General features: G+C 41.4%; 1 long non-coding RNA gene across 2 annotated transcripts in view; it reads left to right on the top strand.

Annotated features, from left to right (window-relative positions):
- The window catches only part of LOC110314562, a 44,374-nt gene that overhangs the window by 20,800 nt on the left and 16,525 nt on the right, over positions 1 to 7,049 (top strand). Inside the window, exon 4 of one of the 2 annotated variants that reach the window (XR_003843028.1) lies at positions 2,435 to 2,561. The exons of the other annotated variant lie outside the window; for it this stretch is intronic. This is a non-coding gene — a long non-coding RNA (uncharacterized LOC110314562). The remainder of the gene's footprint in view (positions 1 to 2,434; positions 2,562 to 7,049) is intronic. 2 annotated transcript variants of the gene reach the window in all.

The following is a 7,049-nucleotide window of genomic DNA, read 5'->3' as shown; positions in this document are numbered from 1 at the left end:
TCTAGGTAGGTATCTAGGTAGGTATCTAGGTAGGTATCTAGGTAGGTATCTAGGTAGGTATCTAGGTAGGTATCTAGGTAGGTATCTAGGTAGGTCTTCCCTCTAAATACTTTTGCTGAGTCAGGGTCCTGGAACTTGCCAACCAAACTCACCAGGAGCCAGAGGCCATTTTTAAAAACGTGATTCTTCCCCACAGAAATGGGTATGTATATATCTGGATCATCATAAACAGCTAGGATCCCACCTACAAATAGTCCCAAACAGTCAGTTCCAAATAGGAATCTGAAAGGCATTCAGCTTTGGATTTGGAAGAGTGTGTTTATTTGGTCAGTATTATTCATTCTACCTTTGAAATTCATCTTGGTTAAGATTAGTAGTTAAATCCCTTTCCATGATCACATTGCCTTTTAATTCAGTAGTACAGGGTTGTGCCTAGAAGGAAGCATATTCCTAACATATCCTTTGTGTTATCCCAACAAGGATCAGAATTTGATGGCGATGATTATAGTGGATGTGCATTTGGACATGTAGGTTTTCTGATCTGTCTGGCTGGAATTGATAGCAACAGGACAGATGCAGGGATGGGACAACTTGGGAACAAATTTCCCACAGGTCACATCAGTGTGTGGTCAGGAGGCAGGCATCTTTACACACACCACTCCCCCGCCCCCAGCAAGGCTGTAATTTTTCTGTGACCTGAAGCCTGGTGCTTCTTGGTTCTGGTATGCAGAGTGATGCTTCTGAGCACTTGGAGGGAAGAGAACAGGAAGCATTGATAGCACATGTTACAGTGCCATCCAGCTGATGGATCATACTAAGAAGCTAAGCTAACATACATGGAATAGGCATGGAAACTAGAGGAAGGACTAAGATCTAGAGTGAAGCCCAACCTGGAGGAACCATGTAATTTCAGGCAAGTCCCATAACCTCCGTAAACTTCTAGATCAAGGAACATAGCACATAGAAAATGAGTATTATGACTTTTTTTCCCTTGTGAGGAAAATTGTAAAATAGCTCCAAATCAAAAACATAACTATATAGTAGCAGAGATATTGGCCATTAAAGCAGGATGTAATGGTAATTTGAAGTTGTCATCACACAACAACAGAAAACAAAACCAAACAGGCTGAGCTATTGAGCCCAAGGCAGCTTGGTTCTCCACAGTCTTCCAAGTGCTCCATCTCTTTCCTAGCTCATCCCACAAGCATCCCATCCAAACCTTCCTATTTCAAACGCACCATTCCCTGCCTACCACTCTGGTGGCATTTTCAATGGATTCCAAACTTAGGCTCAAATGAGAACTTGGATAGACTGGTGATATGCAGCAGGGGACTGGACTTGATTACTGTTTTTTCATGCCAAATATTTGCCCCCAAACACTGATGTGCCATGTGAAGCTTCTAATTTGGTAGTTCTGCTGGTTATATTATAAAACATAGAAGATATTCAAAAACAACCGTTACTTTTTGGGGTCATCATTTGCTGAAAAAGATATTTTGACATTAAAAATAAATAATGGAGATGATACAATATCAGGATTAGAAATTTTAACTTTATGAAATAATCTGTACAGTCCTGCCTTTCTCATTTTCTTTTGGAACAATGAAATGTTCAACAGGAACAGCTGGCAGCTGGGTGCCAGTCTTTTCTCCCGGGCTAATAGTAACACTCAGCTGTGCTATTTTCCCATCTGGGGTCTCACTTTTCTCATCTCTACAATAGGGGTGATTAGTCTGCATGAAATCCAAAGTGCTGTCCAGATTCTAGAGCTTCTCTCTAGTCCTCATACTCTTGAATTCCTGCTAGACACAAAACCTCACTTCTAATTACCAAACCCTAAACCAGGTGGCAGGTACTTCGGATTCCTGACAATGCATGGAGAAAAGGCTTTGCCAGCCGGCATGATGCAAGGCACCAGGCCTTTTGATGTCCTTCAGAGTTTGGGAAGGGTTGCTTCTGTGCCTCCACAGTGCTGTTTCTTGAACTTTCTCTGTGAATTCTCTTTTAGACTGTTTAGCTTCATGCTACCCCCCCCAAAGTTGTCCAACTGAAAAGCCTCTTGGGCTGCCTCTGCTCTGTGTGTCTGTTTGGGCTTGGTTGCTATAGAGAGATTTTTACCTCTTGTCTCTTTCCTCTCTCCCTTTTCTCTCCCCCCCACAATATGTACTTTCCATGAATTCCTCCCTATTGCTTTTTCCTCTTGAGACAGAAAGCATGACCTCAACTGTTGGCATGGTCCATAAATAGCATTATCTGAATTCTTGGCAAAATCCCAATTAGGGAATATTGGGCTCTAGTTGGTTCTAGGTAGTTGGAGGAAATATAAAATTAATTAGTAACATAATTTCAGGCTTTACCTGCCTTGTAAAAGTGCACTAGTGTTTGTACTAGAAAGCACTTTCTGGCTCTAATCCGTCTCCACTGTTTTCAGAAGACTTGGAGTTTAAATGAGACATTTTGAGCTGAGTGGTCATTTTACTGGCAACCCCAACTTCACTAGTCCTGGGCAAGAAACACAAGAAAAAATGTGGGACCTGAAGACTACTGTCTTGGAGTTTAAGGTTAGCTCACTCTGCACTTGTCTTCATTTGTCAGTCCTGCTTCCTTGCCTGTTCCCTGCATCCAGTATCTCATTTCAGATTGTTTTCTTGGCATCTTACTGTGTAACGTATAAAGAATGGGCCACTGAGAGAAAACAATAATCAATGAATGAATGAATGAATGCACCAAAAATCCCCCAAACAACTGTGACATTCAAGAGGCAGCCTAAATTACAATGATTTCTATTATCATTATTTATAATCATCATCATCATCATCATCATCATCATCATCATCATCATCATCATCATCAAATTTACTTTAAAATAAGCCAAAGTGATACAATTCCAAAATTCAATTTGGATTCAGTTCCTATAGTTGTTCACTGTTATGGGTGATGCGCTGTTTTGTCTCTGGGAAGGCCCTAGTTGAGAGGTGATTTCCCTGTGAGCCACAGCCTACCCAGCCCCCTGCCTTCCTTCCAATCACAGCCTTCTTCAGTGCCCTAGAGTTGGGCCTTCGAAGCCCAGGGTAGTAGAAACATGGCACAGTGCACTTCCAGCTGTACTCTCACTGGGGAAAATCAACTTTGAAGTAAAGCTGGGGGCCTGCCAGGAAACTGAAAAGGGGTTATTAAAAATGGCCTTTTTCAAACCACCAGTGATGTTTTGCTAGCAGAGGGTAACAGGTTACTTGGAATCTGAACTGCTTTGGGTTTTGGATTAAATTGCAAAGTTGGCTGAGATTTCAGACCCCCAGGGTCTTGAGGGCTGAAGACACAATTGAAAGCATATTAGATGCTGGCTGCATCTATACAATACCAACCAATGAGTTAAAAAGGGAGAATTCACTAAAATCTGTTTATTTAGTGTCATGAACACAAAAACATAAGCTTGAGTTTAGCCTTGTTCTTTTTAATTTAGTTTTATTTTAATAAATCCAGACTAGAATATTTTGAAAATGAAAATAGCCTGCATTTCTACCAAGCATTATACTGCTTTGAATTCCACTATATTCTCCCTCTCAGCCCTCCCCCTACTTTAGGTAGGGACCATTCTATCTTAAGGATCAATGAAGAGGTTCACATGGGGTTCTTTCCAATGCTGCTGTTTTAGTCTCTCAGCTCTTCCTTGCTACACCCCAATGCACCTGCAATTGTAGAATTAGCCCTTTAACCCTTTGTTGACTGGAGTTGCTGTTTCCAGGCTTTTCTCACCATCTCCTCTAGCTCATAGTTGAAATCCCCCGGTAGTTCTTGAGCCACTTTCTTCAAGGTATTTCTCACTCACCTGGGATGGTTAGTTTGGTAAAATTCTTAGGGAAAAATCTACTATGAATTTTATTAGTGTATAAGCTGGCATCTCTGGCCAGAAAACCTGGAGTTTTAAGTTATTCTTGTTTTGAACAAGGCCATCTGGACTTTTATAGTGGATTTGGTGCTCCATGGACTGCTTGTGCTTCTCAGGACTTGGAGTCCTCCAAGAACCATGTCCAGAGAGACCTGTGGCCAGGGGCTGTTAGGGTTAATAGGCTTTGGGGATTGGGTGGACAGTAACTTGTATGTTTTCACAACTCAAGACCTCAGAAGTAACTTAAACCACCCGATTGGAGGATGTCCCTAGCAGTGACCTCACATTTCTAAGATGGGAGAACCAAGGTTGCAATCCCTGTTTGGCTGAGGCACACTGTGAGCCAGTGGAGAACAAGGATGAGGGCTTTGCTCTGTGGAATAAGTTGTTTTAGTCTGTAGTTGGGAAGCAAGCAGTGGTTCTGATTGTCAGTCTGTGGCCAGTTCTTCTCCCAAGGAACTTGATGCATTCTTTCTCCCAGTGTCCATTTACTAGGAGCAAAGGTAACACACAAAAGCAACAAGGACACAGAAGATGCCAACTCAGGGTTATCACTTCCCATGTCATTCTAGTCCAGATAAATCATCTTAGGCTCTGCCCTGGCCCTCCTAGTTGTCCCTTCCTATAGGATATCTGGAGGGGTGGGGGGGGGAGCTTGTCCTTCATTCTCCAAAAGCAGTTGATGGAGGGAAGGTGAGGGAAATTTTCTGCTGCCATGGAAGGCCAGTGCTGGCCAGAGGCCAACTTTCCTGAGTTTCTCCCAGGCGGATTCCACAATAGATGGGGGTAGGAGGAGGCACAATTGGCCCAGACTGTTTTTATTTGGTCTGCAGTGTGGGAGATCAGACGTTCTAAAGAGAATTGAAAACACTTCTTTCTTTGGATTCCTGGGGCTGTGTAGGGGGAGCTTGGGCCCCACTTGGCACAGAGTTGATTACAACATTAAAAAAAAAAAAACCTCCAATATTGTTGCCCAAGGCTGAATGGAAAGTTTTCCTTCTAGTCAAAGCTGACTCCTAAACCCCACACCTTCTTAAGCCTTTGATTAGCAGACACCTGCCACCAAGGAGACTAGAAAACAATTAAGTTTCAAGAGGCTGCTCACAAAGCTGCCCAGGGTGGATAAGCACCAATGGAGGCTGGATGGGAAAACAATGCTCTACTACCGCTGCTAGACCCCCAAAGGACCCCAAGCACAGAACTTGTATTCCAAATTAACAAAACAAACAAAACAAGAAGAAAAACAACTAACTCTCTTTAAATATGCTGAGATTTTTTTAAAAAAATTCTTATTCATTTATATGTACTGAACTTATCAAAAATATGATTTCATTTAATGGCACCGTGTCCAAACCATAACCTCAGCTGACGGCTCAGTCTGATGCAGGAATGCCAACCACCTCCCATTTTATCATTGCTTTTTACTCAGAATGTTTTAAGAGAAGAGAATAGAGACAGGAAGATTGCTATATTACTGATGGCCACTTTGAGGGAGTTTGTAGTTGACAAGATGGTGCTGGAAGAAAGTTATGGTTCATGTAAAGGGAGAAAAAAAACAAGGACTCACAAACAGAGGAACTCTGCACTTATTAGATCCCTTGAATCAACTGGCAAACAAACGACCTCTGGAGCTTAGCCACTTTTCATCAGTGCAAGGAATTTTGTGAAAATATTAATGATTACTTATTTATAACCCCATGTACTTTCAAAACATATTTCGGATCACAAGACATACGGATTTTGATCCAATGGGAGGTCATTGTAAAATGGCTCCTTCTGCAACTGGCCCTGATGATCTATTTACCCAGAGCAAAGCACATTGGCCCAGTTGTCTTGGTGATAGACAGCTTGGCAACAAGAGCTGTCTGCACAGCTCTGAGGTGGGGTTGAACTGTCTGTAATGTCTCCATTCAAGTTTGGCTAATTGAAATCAGGAAGAAAAATTAATGTAGAAAGAAGGCGAAAAAACTACACCTCCAGTCGGGTTTTGCACGCCTGTTAATGTGCTAGGTTTTTATTTTTTCTTTTTTGAATGGTTTAGGGAATTCTGTTCTGTAATTTTTACTGTGTTATTGTTATACACGAGATGGCACATTAGCTTCCAAGACAGAGCTAGCAGTTGTGGCAACATGCCAGTTTCCCAAGGACCCCAAGTCAAGTTGAGTTAAGTCACTATCCACACTCCATCAGCAGAACATCTGAGGCAAAGAGCAAGGGTAAGTACAGAACCTGTTTCTGGAAGGTTACACTGCTAATGCCCTGCTAAGAATGTTGTATGCATAGACAAGAAAGGAAACAATGTGTTCAGAGCCAAAAGAAACTAAGACAGGAGCCCTTAACATCAAGCCTATGGACCTCCAGAATTACATGCAAAAAGTTGTGTGTATTCATACTCATTTTTTGAGTCCTTGGCTTTGATTATATTCTCTAAGGATATGGGCTACTTCTACAGGTATTCATGATCCCAGGCTTAACCCTGTTTAGTTTTTCTGCTATGCAGTAATTGGGAGACAAGGGAATGGGTAGAAACTTTAGATCCATTATCTAGACATGCTATGTAGTTCAAGATAACTCGATGTGGAGATATATTACTTAGCATATTATCTTTCAGATAAAATGAAAAGAAACATTTCCCTTCCACTTACCATAGTATGTAACAGAATAAAGTTTAGACAAATGTAAAAACATATACAAATTTAATATTTTTATGATTTTTACCTTTATTGACTTCTTTATTATCTTATCTTTCACTTCCATGAGGTATTGAAATATTTCTTCATGTTTCCATTTTGTAAAGTTGATGCATCTTTAGGCATGTTCGTCATAATGGCACCTCATTTCCCTTACTCTAGTACCACTAGCTAACCAAATTCATTTATTCTGGACCCTCATCATTTCCAGCTTAGTACTGGAGGCAGGGATTATGACAGTGATAGAGCTGTTGTCTAGCATGGGCTTTCTTGCTACCTCTCTGATGTAGAGCAAGCCTAGGGTCTTGCAAGTGCAAGCAGTGTACCACTGAGGAATATGTGTCTACAAGTTGACTTCTAGGTTGTGTCAATCATACTTTTGAACATCCCCAGTTAAAGGAATGTTAAAACATCATGCAAGCAACTGGCGGCTATCATGTAGAAGAATGAGAATCGATCCATTCTTATCT

Source organism: Mus pahari, chromosome X, assembly GCF_900095145.1.
Source record: "Mus pahari chromosome X, PAHARI_EIJ_v1.1, whole genome shotgun sequence".
In the NCBI taxonomy this organism is placed as follows: domain Eukaryota; kingdom Metazoa; phylum Chordata; class Mammalia; order Rodentia; family Muridae; genus Mus; species Mus pahari.
This window is presented reverse-complemented; position numbering and strand designations above follow the sequence as displayed.